The sequence below is a fragment of the Bombina bombina genome, chromosome 5, assembly GCF_027579735.1.
Source record: "Bombina bombina isolate aBomBom1 chromosome 5, aBomBom1.pri, whole genome shotgun sequence".
Classification (NCBI taxonomy): Eukaryota; Metazoa; Chordata; class Amphibia; order Anura; family Bombinatoridae; genus Bombina; species Bombina bombina.
Genome location: NC_069503.1, coordinates 368,647,804 through 368,666,368, shown reverse-complemented (window position 1 = coordinate 368,666,368; position 18,565 = coordinate 368,647,804). Strand labels below are relative to the sequence as shown.

The 18,565-nt window shown below is 34.5% G+C and overlaps 1 protein-coding gene across 1 annotated transcript in view; it reads right to left on the bottom strand.

Moving 5' to 3' along the window:
- The window catches only part of CREB5 (cAMP responsive element binding protein 5), an 823,361-nt gene that overhangs the window by 576,964 nt on the left and 227,832 nt on the right, over nt 1-18,565 (bottom strand). The gene's annotated exons all lie outside the window — the stretch shown is intronic.

Sequence of the window (18,565 nt, the reverse complement as noted above, 5' to 3'; positions counted from 1 at the left end):
CGAATCGGAATTCGAGGGACGCCATCTTGGATGATGTCCCTTAAAGGAACCGTCATTCTTCATTGGACGTCGTCGGAAGAAGATTGATCCGCGCTGGAGGTCTTCATGATGGAGCTGTTCCTCATCGGATGAAGATAGAAGATGCCGCTTGGATCAAGATGGTTGCCGGTCTGGATCGCCTCTTCTTCCCGGATAGGATGAAGACTTTGGAGCCTCTTCTGGACCTCTTCAGCCGCAGGATTATGGATCGCCAGCCCCCGCTTGGGTTGGATGAAGATTTTGGAGCCAGGACCGATCGGTGATACCCGGTGAGGTGAAGATAAGGTAGGAAGATCTTCAGGGGCTTAGTGTTAGGTTTATTTAAGGGGGGTTTGGGTTAGATTAGGGGTATGTGGGTGGTGGGTTGTAATGTTGGGGGGGGGGTATTGTATGTGTTTTTTTGCAAGCAAAAGAGCTGAATTTCTTGGGGCATGCCCCGCAAAGGGCCCTGTTCAGGGCTGGTAAGGTAAAAGAGCTTTGAACTTTTTTAATTTAGAATAGGGTAGGGCATTTTTTTATTTTGGGGGGCTTTGTAATTTCATTAGGGGGCTTAGAGTAGGTGTAATTAGTTTAAAATTGTTGTAATATTTTTCTAATGTTTGTAAATATTTTTTTATTTTTTGTAACTTAGTTCTTTTTTATTTTTTGTACTTTAGTTAGTTTATTTAATTGTAGTTATTTGTAGGTATTGTATTTAATTTATTTATTGATAGTGTAGTGTTAGGTTTAATTGTAACTTAGGTTAGGATTTATTTTACAGGTAATTTTGTAATTATTTTAACTATTTTAGCTATTAAATAGTTCTTAACTATTTAATAGCTATTGTACCTGGTTAAAATAAATACAAAGTTACCTGTAAAATAAATATAAATCCTAAAATAGCTATAATATAATTATATTTTATATTGTAGCTATATTAGGGTTTATTTTACAGGTAAGTATTTAGCTTTAAATAGGAATAATTTATTTAATAAGAGTTAATTAATTTCGTTAGATTTAAATTATATTTAATTTAGGGGGGTGTTAGGGTTAAAGTTAGACTTAGCTTTAGGGGTTAATAAATTTATTAGAGTAGCGGTGAGCTCCTGTCGGCAGATTAGGGGTTAATACTTGAAGTTAGGTGTCAGCAATGTTAGGGAGGGCAGATTAGGGGTTAATACTATTTATTATAGGGTTATTGAGGCGGGAGTGAGGCGGATTAGGGGTTAATACATTTATTATAGTACTTTTTTGGAGCCTAACGCAGCCATTCTGTGAACTCTAAATACCAGCGGTATTTAAAAGGTGCGGCCAGAAAAAAGCCAGCGTAGCTAATGCACCCCTTTGGCCGCAGAACTCTAAATCTAGGCGTTAGTAATTACATAGATAACATATTTGGAACAGCAATCCAATCTGTATTTTATATTATGTATAGAATTATTTGCTGTCGATACAAAGGTATCTCCTGTTTTACCGTGTACCCATACATTACAGTGTCTACCACAGCGAAAAAAAACTTTTCTGGCTAGCCATGTCTCTTTGGTTTTAGATTCAGAATTATAGACATAGTTAATCAGACGACTACCAATAGTGGACGCTTTCTTTGAGATGAACTTAACACCTTTCTCTAAAATAACCTTACACTCTTGATCAAGAGTCAAAATTTCAACATTTCTGTTTATTATGCTCTTGATATTACTGAATTGGTTACTAAACTGAGTGATACATTTTGTATCATCTGCTGAGATTGACTTATTTTTTCTTTTCTTTTTTTTGTTTATTAAAAGTTTACTTCTATCCATATCTCTAACTTGTTGTCTAAGTTGATGTAGGGATTCCCTCTTGTAACCTCTTTCTTCCAATCTATTAATTAGATCCATAGAGTGTTTATCATCATTTTGTATATCAGTGCATATTCTCCTTATTCTAATTAATTGTCCCTTAGGGATACCTATTTTTAGATGTTTGGAGTGACAAGAGTCTGCTCTTAAAATTGTATTGCCTGCAATTTTCTTTCTGTATAGTTCAGTGGATATCTTTCTTTCTTCCCCTTTTAGCTTGATATCAAGATACTCTACAGAGTGTTTATTAAGCTGATAGGTGAACTTTAAGTTGGAGGTATTATTATTTAAATAGCAGACAAACTCATTAGCTTGCTCTTCTGTTCCTGACCATATGATTAGCAAATCATCTATGTATCTAAGATACATTTTGATGAAGTCACTAAAGATATTGTTACTTCCATAGATGTATGTTGACTCATACCACTCTAAAAACAGATTTGCGTATGAGGGGGCGAATTTTGCCCCCATCGCTGTGCCGCAAATCTGCAGGTAGTAACACCAATCAAACATAAAAAAATTATGCGTAAGTAGGAATCTCAAAACTTCCAAAATAAATTCAATTAATTCTTCTGGGAAATCACTTTTTAGCTGGAGATGGTATTCAACTGCTTTTATTCCCAATTCATGGGGAATGCAGGAATAGGATGAAGACACATCTATAGTTAGCCAGCTAAAAGATGGGTCCCAGAATTGTTTATCCATCTTGTTTATTACATAGGTAGTATCTTTTACATAGCTGGGGATTGTTTGAACAAAGGGCTGGAGTATATTGTCCAGCCATTCTCCAAGGTGTTCACTCATACCACCAACCCCTGATACTATTGGACGTCCTTGTGGGGACTCCAAATTTTTGTGAATTTTAGGTACTAGTCTAAAATTTGCTGTAACAGGTTGTTCAACATATAAATATTCACAAAGTTTTTTATCTAGTATGCCTAAATGTTTACCCCAATCCAATAGACTTTTTAGAGCTAATTGAAAAGTGTGTAGTGGATTTTTTAGAAGTTTTTTGTATGTAGTTATATCATTAAGTTGTCTGCTTGCTTCCTGATAGTAATTTATAGTGTTCTGAATTACTATCGACCCTCCTTTATCAGCTGGGGTAATTGTGATATTTTTGTTATTTTCTAAAGAGTGTAAGGCTTCTTTTTGTTTAAATGTAATGTTGGATCTCTGTTTAAACTTATATCTATGATCTGTAGTTTTTATTTTTAGAAATTGCCCCCTTATTTAGGGGTACAATCAAAGTTGGCCTACTGGTGTAATTAGCTACAAGTGGAATGGTTGGTGTACTCTCATCAATTAATCCTAATGGTTGTTGACTCTCATCATTTGGAATGGATAATAGACTCTCTTCAATTAAAGCTGTTGTTCTTTGAGTGTGTCTCAGAGAACTATCAAGTGATTTTATTTTTACAAAGTGCTTTTTTAGCACTAAGCTTCTTACAAAACGATTTACGTCCGTAATAGTGCGAAATAAGTCAAAGTTTGAGGAAGGCGCAAAGTCAAGTCCCTTTTCTAGAACTTCCACTTCTTGTTGATTTAGCACATGATTGGAGAGGTTCACTATGGTGCATATCTTTTCACAGTTGTTTTCACTCTCTTCTGTGACTTGCCGACTTTTTTGACTGTTTCTTGGGAATAAAAAAACTTTTTTTTTTTTTTTGTTTCTTTAGTTACGCTGATTTGTATCTATTAATGTTTTAATTGATGATTGGATTAGTTTCCTCTAGCTACTCTTCTAATATCAATATGCTCTTATGGAATGCGAACTATATGTTAGTTTTTTTCTTTGAAAGTAAACAATATATGCAAGAACAATAAGCTGTTATAAAGGGGTTAATTGTAATCCTTTTTTGCAAACAACCAGGGTTCTTTGAGGAATATATGATATGGTGTTAAGATATAAAGGAAGACGTAGGTTTTATACACATTCCCAATTTCACTGTGTTTATCTCAGCCCTATAGAAATATGTTCATGCATATGTTTATGATGTTGAACATGTTAATGCATTTGTTCATGACTTTGAATTACAATGTTGTTCCATTCTAATGTGCAAGTAAGATGTATATGATATATGAGTTAGCTTAGTGTGTCTCTTCTTTTTCCTTTGGTTTCAGTTGCACTCTGTGGACATGTTTTAAGTTTTGTTTAGCTTTAAGCTGTGTCAAGGTAACGCTCTAGGTTTGAGCTGTGGAATAACAAAGTAACTTTAACATGACCGCATATTGTGCAATTGTAACAATACGTCAATTAGTCTGTGGGTGGGTTTGTATTGTGTGCTGGCTATTTAGTCTCACTGAAACCACTCCCCAAACTATCTTTGAGAAAGCGCCAACCGGCGTGAAAAGCGTCAGATGACGTCACCTGTATCCTGTCTTTCAGTAATCCGTGAGTGAGTGTGCTTGTTCACATTTTCTGTGCAGACTTTTAATATATATCAGATACATTTCAATGAGTATTTTACATAAGTGCTTTGTGCATAGTGTTTTCAATTAGCCTTTATTCATTGCTATGTGATACCACTCAAGAATACTGAGTCTATGCTTATGCTTTGTGGGACTGCCTGACCCGACTTCCTTCACGCTGTGTGCTGAATTCCTGGATGAGCAGCCTGCTTCAGCTGAGTGGACGTCGGTGTTTGGTCTCCCAAGCTAAGTGATTAGATATAGCCATACCTCACCTTAACTGCTTCTGTTATGTTTACTCTAGCATATCTCTTTTGCTAGTTTCGTCTATAAGGTTTAGGTACAGGCTTACTGTAATTGTGACAGTGTTAAAGTGTTTGCTGATAATATACACAAACACACCGGTCTTTATCTGCCTACACCTGTGATATTACCTGTGTTGTATGTTGCCAGTGATTGTAACAATCAAGTAAGGTGTATACTTTTTGGAAGGCTTGTTTGACAACACAGTAGCCTAAATCTTTAACCACAATGAAAACCCATGCTCTACAAAGTTAGTATTACCTTATATACATTTAATGTGGAACATTTTAACTTGTGGCTTAAATACAATAATACTACTGATCAAATGAACAAGGACTCCTTACTGTGTTTAATCCAACTACCTGCAGATCAGATTATTTGGTGAAAAAAATCCTCTGGTCCACACTAACCCAAGTGATTTGAATTATCTGAATATTTAAAGGGACATTTTGTTTGGATACTGGATAATCGCCTTATTTTTACCGGAGCTATGTGGAATTTTTCCCTTATTTGAAATTTAAGGGTATATACACATAGATAGTTGTAACACATCACAATATGAATTGAACGATTGGCTAAACAAAATAAGTTACTATTAACACTATGGCACAGTCTAAAGCACTAGAGGACATATTTAACAGAAAACTCACTTTGAAGAAAGACAGGGTGAACTAGCACCAAATCAATCACAACTTTATGATTTACGACAACTTTTCCTGAGTATGGAGAATTTGAGAACCAAGGAACTCAAGCTATGGTATGAAATAATATACCTAGAAAAATATATTAAGTCAGCAATAATACCAAGGGGACTACGTATGAAAAAATACCCCAATGTTGATAAAGAAGCTGATAAAGAGTTCCTGATTGAATGGAATGAGACACTAAGTGAGAGCTCCATCAAACTGATGAACAAATTGCTTGCAAACAAAAAAATGAAAAGAACAAAAGTGCTGGAGGAGATAAAGGAATTACAACAAAAAATGACGCCCTTGCAAACACATGAGAAGTATAACAAATATGATACAGAGCTGGCTACACATTTGGATGACCCTGAACAAGATTTAACATCTAGAAAGGATAATAAAATGCTTAGAGACGAGCAAGACTATGCATTGGATGTGGTATACAATTGGAACACTTCTACATACAATAGCAAAAAAAAACAAGGCAATAAAGATACCCAAAAACAAAATAAGCAGCGTGGTAAAAAAGGTAACCAGTATAAAGGAGATAAAAAAGTGAACTTTTCGGACTCCAACTTCTCTGTGAGGAGTCAGATTGACTCCACTACCAACCTCTATTGAAACATCCAATATACAGCCAGATGAAATGGGAGAACAAAGTTACTCAGAACAACTTGGAGCAAGGCCAAAACTCCTAGGAATCAAGTTAATAAAGATCTGTCTAGTTCTAGAGAAGAAGAATCTACTCCCAAGAAACAGTCAAAAAAGTCGGGCAAGTCACAGAAGAGAGTGGAAACAACTGTGAAAAGATATGCACCATAGTGAACCTCTCTAATCATGTGCTAAATAAGCAAGAAGTGGAAGTTCCAGAAAATGGAGTTGGCTTTACGCCATCCTAAAACTTTGACTTATTTCGCACTATTACGGAATCGTTTTGTAAGGAGCTTAGTGCTAAAAAAGCACTTTATAAAAATAAAATCACTTGATAGTTCTCTGAGACACACTCAAAGAACAACAGCTTTAATTGAAGAGAGTCTATTATCCATTCCAAATGATGAGAGTCAACAACCATTAGGATTAATTGATGAGAGTACACCAACCATTCCACTTGTAGCTAATTACACCAGTAGGCCAACTTTGATTGTACCCCTAAATGAGGGTGCAATTTCTACTGCTGTATCAGTAGAAACTAACAATGAATAAACTGTCTTAGATTTTCAGGATGCTATAACAGGCCAGATACTAGAAGATCTAACAGCAAGTTCCACAAGATATGTTTCTGATATTAGTAGATATACAAATGTTCAACAAGATTTCACAGCAAATAAAGATGATGGCAATACTGAAAAGCATATAAAAAGCTGGCATAAAGCCCACACTGTAGTGAGTATTAGTAACGTGTACCCATTTACAATGGCAACCAGTCCCATATAGTAACAATTAAAGGTATTCTTACCGTGCCCCCCTGTGTATGCCTGCCGGTCCCAGGGTAGAGGCTGAGTGTGTCACGCTGTTACAATCCTCTCCTGGATCTCTTCCGACACCTTTCCCGTGTCTCAGCGTCCTCTGTTCCTCCAATCAGCCTGCCATACCCTCCTCAGCCTATAGCAATAGGGGGGCGCGGTTGCGCTTCTGGTGCGTGCGTCCGATGACGTCAGCTCACTACTGCCTCTGCTCGTTCCGGAACAGAATACCGGGTTTACAGTCCTGAACACAGCATAAAATTCTAGTGCTAGCCGTGCTTCACAATGGGCAAACAGTCAATGTAGAATCAAAGTGGAAATCAGGAGCACCGGCTGCAGGTAGTTTAAAAATTAAACATTTATTTTTACACCTTAGTGTTGGTAAAATATTCCAAATGCTTGGCACAAACAATGGAAATGAAGATTAGGATAGTCTGTTGACAACAACCTTACATGTTTCAGCTCCAAGAGCCGTCCTCATAAGCTGCTGTCTGACTTAATAAAATTAACATATTTAAAAGCAACAGACAAATCCTATTGGTTACAACTTGATTAGTAAACTAGTAACACTTGTAAACCTACTATATAACTTGCTAGTGTTTAACCCTTAAGCTCCCTTTTTACAGAGTGCAACAATTAAGTATAAACTTTGTACTTCAGTGCCCTTTTATACACAGAAGGTTAATAAAGAGTAAGGATATAAAGACAATTTTACAATCCCTTCTATCAGTTAACAAATCATTTGAAACCATTTATAACTGTTTATACCAATTCTTCCTAACATAGGGGATTGACCTATTACTGTGTATAAATAATAGTAGCTTTTTATTTTGCATCTTTACTTTTTTATTTTTTATTTTTTTACTTTTTTACATCTTCCTGTACTATTCACAGCACATAATCAATTAAGGAAACTTCTATTTCATGCTACCACTATAGACTAAGGTACTGGGAACTATGTTTTGAATCCTGTGATACATATGTAGATACTCATTATTTATCTTATCAAACTTGTCCTTTGATAGGTACCCACAATTTCTACAAATGTGTGTATACATTCTCTATGATTAATTTAATTTAATTAGTTTTATGGAGTAACCTAAAGTATGTATGTAGTATAGTGAAAGCCTGCCATGCACTTATATCCTGATTATTGTCGTGCAAGGTAATTGTAGATGATGATCTGTGACTAGTCTTAACTGTCATTGCCAAAAATTCATGAGGTCATAGTCAGAGTTAAAACCATTAGGGACCCTAGTTTTTAACTTAAAAATCCAAAATACTTCCTGTCTACCCAGGATTGTCTCTCTATCCCCACCATTTCTGGGGGGCAGTATCCTTTCTATAGCAGTCCAGAGAAAACTGCTTGTGTCTTTATTATGGACTGTGACAAAATGTTGTACCAAAGGTGTACTAGCTTTCCCTATTTTTATGGAGGAAAGGTGCTCCCTTATTCTGGATCTCACCTCCCTAATTGTGAGACCTACATACTGTTTCTGACACTCTGTACACGTAATCAAATAAATGATAAACGTGGACCTACAGTTCATGCACATACGTTTTTGGTACTCTTGTCCAGTATGGGTTGAGATGAAACTTGTCCCTGTGTCTACTTTTGCACAGGCTACACAGTTCATGTAATGACATTTATACATGCCTCTTGATGTCAACCATGATGAATCTTGTGTCAGTTCCTTGCTAGGTAATTTTGTGGGGGATACCATATTTCCTATGCTCATATTCTTTTTGTATGCAAATCTGCAATCCTTAATATTGATGTCTGCTAAGCCATCGTCTGCTCTTAATAAGGGGAGATGTTTTCTAATTATATTACAGATATTAGAATATTGACTACTATATGTTGTTATAAACAGTAAATCTTTAGATTCATCTCTCTTTTTTGCATCTCTTCTCCCCTTACCAAGAAGATCCTTGCGATCCAGTTTCATTACTGACTGCTTGGCTGATTCTATCAACTTTTTCTGATAACCCCTCTGTTCTAGCCTTTCTGTTAGTAAATTGGATTGTTCATGATAGCTGTTATCATCTGAACAATTTCGTTTCAATCGTGTATACTGACCTTTTGCTATCCCTTTGAATGTACTTGTTGGATGGCAACTGGCTGCATGTAGCAATGTATTTCCTGATATGGGCTTTCTGTAAACTGTAGATCTAACAAGTTCCCCATTACTTCCACTAAGTGTGACATCAAGATAATTGATCTGCTTCCTATCAAATTCCAAAGTGAATTTCAAACCTACATCATTAGTATTTAAACCTCCTACAAATTTTTTCATTGTTTCATGATCGCCTTGCCAAATGAAGAGCAGATCATCTATGAAGCGTTTGTATACAACTATGTTATCTCTGAAAGGGTTCCCATCTCCAAATATGCTGCACCGCTCCCACCAACCTAAAAATAGGTTGGCATATGAGGGCGCAAATTTTGCCCCCATAGCGGTGCCGCATACCTGAAGATAGAAAACCCCCTCAAATGAAAAATAGTTGTGTTTCAGAAGAAAATCTGTGACTCTCACTACAAACTCACAATACTCTGGATTACTACCATAATATTTTCTCATGAAAAAAGCTATCGCTTGTAATCCTCTTGCATGTGGTATTGAAGAGTAGAGTGATTGGACATCTACTGTTAACCAAGTAAACTTATCATTCCACTCTATATCTGAAACTATTTGCAATATATGCTTTGTGTCCTTTACATGGCTCCAGAGATCAAGCACCATTGGCTGTAAGATCTTATCTAGCCATTCTGACAGGTGTTCTGAAAAAGACCCTATTCCACTTACTATAGGCCTTCCTATCACATTCTCTGTACTCTTATGTACTTTAGGAAGATGGTTAAAGGTCGGTATTTTGGGGTTGGTAATCACTAAGTAATCACTAGTGTCTTTTTCAATGAAACCTAGTTCCACACCATCATCTACTAAGTCTTGTAACTTTTTGTTAAAGATATTAGTTGGATCATTAGTTAATGTTCTATAATTCAATGGGTTATTCAACTGCCTAAGAGCTTCATTAACAAAATCATCTCTATTCTGAACCACAACTGAGCCCCCCTTATCTGCGGCACGTATTACCAGATCTTTATTCTGTGCCAATTTCTTCAGTATTTCCTTTTCATTATATGTTAGATTGTATTTGGTATTAGTCTGAGTATAGTATAGATTAGTAAGATCTTCTTCTACTCTGTTTTGGAATTTTTCTATTATATTCCCTCTACTCTGTAACGGGTAGAAGGTAGAACTTTTCTTGAATTTGGGGGTACATATAGCCGATTCAGAAATGGACCCATCCCCGACACTTTCTTCTGCTAAAGTTTCCAATGTATTTAAGTCACAAAGATGCTGGAAATCTATTCCACTTGTATCCCTGCCAGTCTTAAAGCTAGGCTGAACAACCATGCTCTCTTGTGGCTGGAATTCATTGGAAGAGTGTTTATTCACAGAAAAATGCTTCTTTAAAGTTAATCTTCTGATCAATTTATTTACGTCCAATAATGTATTAAACAAATTGAATGAACTAGTGGGGACAAACCCCAAACCTAAACCCAACAATTTTAATTCCACATCATTCAGGGTGTAAGCAGACAGATTTATTACATTATTGATTGGAAATGTATTGGTGACATTTGCTATTGGTAGCGTGTTTGTCTCTGTTGTGTTCTGAGTGAGTACCTCCCTCTTGTTGATCCTCTGTTGCCTCAAAATTACCTAGCAAGGAACTGACACAAGATTCATCATGGTTGACATCAAGAGGCATGTATAAATGTCATTACATGAACTGTGTAGCCTGTGCAAAAGTAGACACAGGGACAAGTTTCATCTCAACCCATACTGGACAAGAGTACCAAAAACGTATGTGCATGAACTGTAGGTCCACGTTTATCATTTATTTGATTACGTGTACAGAGTGTCAGAAACAGTATGTAGGTCTCACAATTAGGGAGGTGAGATCCAGAATAAGGGAGCACCTTTCCTCCATAAAAATAGGGAAAGCTAGTACACCTTTGGTACAACATTTTGTCACAGTCCATAATAAAGACACAAGCAGTTTTCTCTGGACTGCTATAGAAAGGATACTGCCCCCCAGAAATGGTGGGGATAGAGAGACAATCCTGGGTAGACAGGAAGTATTTTGGATTTTTAAGTTAAAAACTAGGGTCCCTAATGGTTTTAACTCTGACTATGACCTCATGAATTTTTGGCAATGACAGTTAAGACTAGTCACAGATCATCATCTACAATTACCATGCACGACAATAATCAGGATATAAGTGCATGGCAGGCTTTCACTATACTACATACATACTTTAGGTTACTCCATAAAACTAATTAAATTAAATTAATCATAGAGAATGTATACACACATTTGTAGAAATTGTGGGTACCTATCAAAGGACAAGTTTGATAAGATAAATAATGAGTATCTACATATGTATCACAGGATTCAAAACATAGTTCCCAGTACCTTAGTCTATAGTGGTAGCATGAAATAGAAGTTTCCTTAATTGATTATGTGCTGTGAATAGTACAGGAAGATGTAAAAAAGTAAAAAAATAAAAAATAAAAAAGTAAAGATGCAAAATAAAAAGCTACTATTATTTATACACAGTAATAGGTCAATCCCCTATGTTAGGAAGAATTGGTATAAACAGTTATAAATGGTTTCAAATGATTTGTTAACTGATAGAAGGGATTGTAAAATTGTCTTTATATCCTTACTCTTTATTAACCTTCTGTGTATAAAAGGGCACTGAAGTACAAAGTTTATACTTAATTGTTGCACTCTGTAAAAAGGGAGCTTAAGGGTTAAACACTAGCAAGTTATATAGTAGGTTTACAAGTGTTACTAGTTTACTAATCAAGTTGTAACCAATAGGATTTGTCTGTTGCTTTTAAATATGTTAATTTTATTAAGTCAGACAGCAGCTTATGAGGACGGCTCTTGGAGCTGAAACATGTAAGGTTGTTGTCAACAGACTATCCTAATCTTCATTTCCATTGTTTGTGCCAAGCATTTGGAATATTTTACCAACACTCTGATATTAGTACACATACAAAAGTAAACAAACATCTGAGAACCAAAAGTACCTTCTATCCTATACAATCACGTAACACTTATATTGATATTTTCCAAGAAAAAAACACACCGTGATCTTGTAGAATTACATCGACAAATAAAAACTACAGATCATAGATATAGGTTTAAACAGAGATCCAACATTACATTTAAACAAAAAGAAGCCTTACACTCTTTAGAAAATAACAAAAATATCACAATTACCCCAGCTGATAAAGGAGGGTCGATAGTAATTCAGAACACTATAAATTACTATCAGGAAGCAAGCAGACAACTTAATGATATAACTACATACAAAAAACTTCTAAAAAATCCACTACACACTTTTCAATTAGCTCTAAAAAGTCTATTGGATTGGGGTAAACATTTAGGCATACTAGATAAAAAACTTTGTGAATATTTATATGTTGAACAACCTGTTACAGCAAATTTTAGACTAGTACCTAAAATTCACAAAAATTTGGAGTCCCCACAATGACGTCCAATAGTATCAGGGGTTGGTGGTATGAGTGAACACCTTGGAGAATGGCTGGACAATATACTCCAGCCCTTTGTTCATACAATCCCCAGCTATGTAAAAGATAATACCCATGCAATAAACAAGATTGATAAACAATTCTGGGACCCATCTTTTAGCTGGCTAACTATAGATGTGTCTTCACTCTATTCCTGCATTCCCCATGATTTGGGAATTAAAGCAGTTGAATACCATCTCCAGCTAAAAAGTGATTTCCCAGAAGAACTAATTGAATTTATTTTGGAAGTTTTGAGATTCTTACTTACGCATAATTTTTTTATGTTTGATTCGTGTTACTACCTGCAGATTTGCAGCACAGCGATGGGGGCGAAATTCGCCCCCTCATACGCAAATCTGTTTTTAGGGTGGTATGAGTCAACATACATCTATGGAAGTAACAATATCTTTAGTGACTTCATCAAAATGTATCTTAGATACATAGATGATTTGCTAATCATATGGTCAGGAACAGAAGAGCAAGCGAATGAGTTTGTCTGCTATTTAAATAATAATACCTCCAACTTAAAGTTCACCTATCAGCTTAATAAACTCTCTATAGAGTATCTTGATATCAAGCTAAAAGGGGAAGAAAGAAAGATATCCACTGAACTATACAGAAAGAAAATTGCAGGAAATACAATATTAAGAGCAGACTCTTGTCACTCCAAACATCTAAAAATAGGTATCCATAAGGGACAATTAATTAGAATAAGGAGAATATGCACTGATATACAAAATTATGATAAACACTCTATGGATCTAATTAATAGATTGGAAGAAAGAGGTTACAAGAGGGAATCCCTACATCAACTTAGACAACAAGTTAGAGATATGGATAGAAGTAAACTTTTAATAAACACAGAAAAGAAAAAATAAGTCAATCTCAGCAGACGATACAAAATGTATCACTCAGTTTAGTAACCAATTCAGTAATATCAAGAGCATAATAAACAGAAATGTTGAAATTTTGACTCTTGATCAAGAGTGTAAGGTCATTTTAGAGAAAGGTGTTAAGTTCATCTCAAAGAAAGTGTCCACTATTGGTAGTCGTCTGATTAACTATGTCTATAATTCTGAATCTAAAACCAAAGAGACATGGCTAGCCAGAAAAGGTTTTTTTCGCTGTGGTAGACACTGTAATGCATCAACAGGAAATAATTCTATACATAATATAAAATACAGATTGGATTGCTGCTCCAAATATGTTATCTATGTAATTACATGTGAGGTCTGTGGAAAGCAATATACAGGCTCTATCAGCAGAAATTTGAAAGACAGGATATGTGAACACCTCACATCTATCGAAAAGGACCCCCCTAAAACCCCAGTAGCCAAACATTTTAATTTGCATACAGAGAATAATAAAACTTAAAGTTTTCAAGCCATTGTATATCCCTTCAAATAAAAGAGGTGGTAATAGATATAAAAAAAACTGTTAGATGTAGAAGTACAGTGGATATTTAAGTTAGAAACTAAAGAACCAAAGGGTATTAACTTGAGATGGGACTTAGATCTCTATCAGGGAATATAGTCATCGGCAAACTACAACGTTACACCTACCTTTTAGGGTCTCTATGTTGATATCAATGATGGTCTTGTTTTTTCCATCTTTCTTTACAATTTGTCATTTAAATACATATTGATTGAAATTGTTTTGTCAAATAGTTTTACCCTAAAATGACATCCTATACCTCTTTGTTAAAAATAGGCTATTTAGGTCTCAACTAAATGTAATTAATCAATACTGGTTTAGTGCTTTTGGCTACATAGTATTAGAATCTAGAATGAGTTGTTGAGTAATCTGTTTTTTTTCTACAACTTATCACATATGTACTTGAAATCAGAATAATAGTTTGATTTTTTCTGGTGTTGTTTATAACAAACAGTGGACTGCTTGACAAATAATATATGTCCTTTCACTAAGATGTACTGAACATGGTTGTTTGATACACGTCTCTCTCCATATGAATGTGCTATTTTTCTTTTGGTTTTTTTTCTTTTCTTTTTTTAAAAAAAAACTTTTCTTGTTTTTTTGTTTCTTTAGTTAAGCTGATTTGTATCTATTAATGTTTTAATTGATGATTGGATTAGTTTCCTCTAGCTACTCTTCTAATATCAATATGCTCTTATGGAATGAGAACTATATGCTAGTTTTTTTCTTTGAAAGTAAACAATATATGCAAGAACAATAAGCCGTTATAATGGGTTAATTTTAATCCTTTTTTGCAAACAACCAGGGTTCTTTGAGGAATATATGATATGGTGTTAAGATATAAAGGAAGACGTAGGTTTTATACACATTCCCAATTTCACTGTGTTTAGCCCTATAGAAATATGTTCATGCATATGTTTATGATGTTGAACATGTTAATGCATTTGTTCATGACTTTGAATTACAATGTTGTTCCATTCTAATGTGCACGTAAGATGTATATGATATATGAGTTAGCTTAGTGTGTCTCTTCTTTTTCCTTTGGTTTCAGTTGTGCTCTGTGGACATGTTTTAAGTTTTGTTTCGCTTTAAGCTGTGTCAAGGTAACGCTCTAGGTTTGAGCTGTGGAACATGACCGCATATTGTGCAATTGTAACAATAGTCAATTAGTCTGTGGGTGGGTTTGTATTGTGTGCTGGCTATTTAGTCTCACTGAAACCACTCCCCAAACTATCTTTGAGAAAGCGCCAACCGGCGTGAAAAGCGTCAGATGATGTCACCTGTATCCCTGTCTTTCAGTAATCCGTGAGTGAGTGTGCTTGTTCACAGTTTCTGTGCGGACTTTAATGTATATCAAATAAATTTCAATGAGTATTTTACATGTGCTTTGTGCATAGTGTTTTCAATTAGCCTTTATTCATTGCTACGTGATACCACTCAAAAATACTGAGTCTTTGCTTATGCTTTGTGGGAGTCCACTTTTCCTTGATACTTTATATATATATATATATATATATATATATATATATATATATAAAAGTCAATGAGAAAGGCACTCCATATACAATGTAGCAACTTCCAGGGTGCACTTCAAAAGAGATCATCAAATGTATATGTAGGAAAAAAGGCACTCACTGGTTCAGAGTAAAAAATAACATTTAATAGTTTAAGTTAAGAATGCATTCTTAACTTAAACTATTAAATGTTATTTTTTACTCTGAACCAGTGAGTGCCTTTTTTCCTACATATATATATATATATATATATATATATATATATATATAAAGAAATAGGTATTAATGAATAAATAGAACACCTTCTGCTTTTTTTTTTTGCTCCATCGACTTCTATGGGGGAATACGTTATTGCGTGATATTCTAAGTTTGGCTTTTTACACACGTCAGGTTAGTGTGTGAGCGAAAATTTTACTTTCAATTTATAGTACGAGCACTACCCGATGGGAGCAAAAGCTTACTTCTAGCGGAGTTAATGCTCGAGAGGGAGCGTTAAATACCACTCCACTTGTAATCTGGCCCTTTACATCACAATCTAAAAGTGTTTAATGCCCCTTAATTACATGTGGTTATGGGATAGGTTGTAACGGGTGAAAGTTATGGGCGTTGCCACCAAGAATGACTGTTAACTGCCTTTGATATATAGGTCACTGCATGGTTTGATTACAATTACTTCATTTGGAAAACTTTGGAAAAGTCCAGGGCACTGGGCAGGACAATTTGTTTAGGAGTTCAGATGGATTGGATTAGACCTAATAAATGGAGTGAAAAGAAAGATTTTACAAAACAAACTAAAAAATAGATTTTATATTTTTAACATTTTTAAGAATATGAATAAAATATGTTCTAAATACAGATTTTTGTGTGATTATATATCTCAGTGTTCTTTTTATTTGGAAATCATAAAGATATTTGTTGGCTGGAACTTTAATTTTACCATAGAAAAAAAGCAACAAATTAAAAAAGAAAAGGGGCACTATACTGTAAAATTGCTTTTCCCTTAATGTATTTCCATGACTTGTTATACCAGCTGCAGAGTATAAAATGTATGCGATATTGCATTTTCATGTTTGTGTATGCGCAATAGCTGGATTTGTGCTTTGGGGAATGCTACCATCTGGGAGGAATGGGGTACACTTCAGTTCCGGTGCTGAGGCTAAATCAGCTATTTTAAATGTTGAAATAAGGGTAAATGAGCTACTTGTAAACAATTTAATACACTCTAGCAGGTAAAATGGTTCATTGGGAACAAATTAAAGGGGAGAAACTTTTTTTGGGTAAATTGTCCCTTTAAGTAATCTACAATATCTCAAATAAGTTATTCTTATATTTCAGGTTTTTTTTCCTCCAGTTACAACAGATATGAAATTAGTGCACAGTGAAATATTTATTTAGAGTTACGAAATCTGCAAATATAAATGTAAAAAAAACCCAAACAAAACAACATTTCTTCAAGTGTAAATTCAAAAGGACAAGAAAGAAAAAAAAAAAGATGCAATAACACATATCTGAACATTTACAGAGTACTAAATGCATCTTAAAAGCTGTGCCACAGCCTATAATGCTGCTGTGAATATTTATTGATTCTGGTGGATAAATAAATGTCTTTACACCAACGTCTTCCTGATTGCTATAATCAAAGAAACGTTGAGTATAGCTTAGTGGTTAAACAGGGGTCTAATGTAAACCTTTACAAGTCTCTTAGGTATCCTGCAAATAAACCACTACTGTGTACAGGGTGGAATGAATATAGGTTTGTACAGTCCCACCATGCATCTGGTCTGAATACACAGCTTTCAAAATTAAGTATTAACTCTTTGAATTCTCTTAAAAGGGGCAAAGCACAGACACCAGAAAACAAAACTATAGAACAGCAGTAAAACATTTATCTATTTTTTGCAAACCCAATAAAAACCATAAGATTCTTATCCTTATAGGACATAGTGAATATAAGTAAACAAATATTTAATTGATAGTACATTGTACTTGTTACTAAACACACAAATATTGCCTTCATCTGAGGGCATCAAAACTGTTCCAGTTGCAAACATATGTCTCTTATAAAAGCCCTAATCACACACACAGTGTATGATATACAATATGTGTGCATATATATATATATATATATATATATATATATATATATATATAATATTGAAGACAAAACTAAAAGATTTAGAGATAAAAGAGAAAACATATTAGTCATACTATTAGAAATAAAATAATTATTCCATAAAACACATATATTTATAGTTTGACATTTATTAATTTAGAAGATTTTACCAACATACTGTACATGTTTGCAAAACATCATATATAATAATTATTTATAAAGTATATTTTACTGTAGTTATACTAGATACAATATTTGATTTGTTCTTATGATGTACTGTATATCAGAATGTTTGTTTAACTTTCTTTGTAATAGTTAGGAGCAGGTACCACAGATTCAACATAAAAACCTAGGTCAGCCCAAACTAGATACAAGCACAGGGCAAGAAATGCTAAGATGTAGCCAAACAAATGCGTCAAAGATTCAAGTTAGTCTTGGTTGGTTAAAAAAAATAATAATGCAACAAGAAAAAAATACATCAAACAGAAACTGCTGTGCAGTGTTAATTAGATCTATAAGGCTGCTAATGTCTAGGAAGGTCCCTGACATGTCAATATCATCTTAGTAAACTCAAGCCAGTTGTAGTGTTTCTCAACATGAATAATATTCCAACTAAGATTCTACTAAATTTAGTGACTGAGACTATAGCAATCTTTATCATTTTAATTGGGTGGTTTTATTAAGGAATTGTGGTGAGTGATCTTGTGCCATTAAAATTACCTTTGAAATAATACACAGTAAAAAAAAATCAATTAAATTAGTTTGTATTAACTTCTAATGATAAAGCAAATTATAAAGGGGTAGAATGACCATTCATGCTGATGATGGTGGCTCTAATATTTATCTAATACAACAAGCACGTATACCGCAGTCAACTTTTCCACAAGCTCTACTCCACGTTATTAATGAAATCATTTCTTCTGCATATTGATTGTTTAACAAGTTGACTATGTACAGTTTGGGTACGGCTGAAAATATTACACTGTGAATCAGCTTTAGTCAAGTCTTGGAATGCAGGTGACTCAAAATGTGGCTAATTTTGCATTCTGTGAATTAATCACTGTCTTATTTTTTTTTTTAAATTTCCATCAGAACAGCCATAGAATAGGGATGGTCAATGCTTAGTTCTTTTTCTAAAAAGATATCATCAAAAAGATGAACTGTTA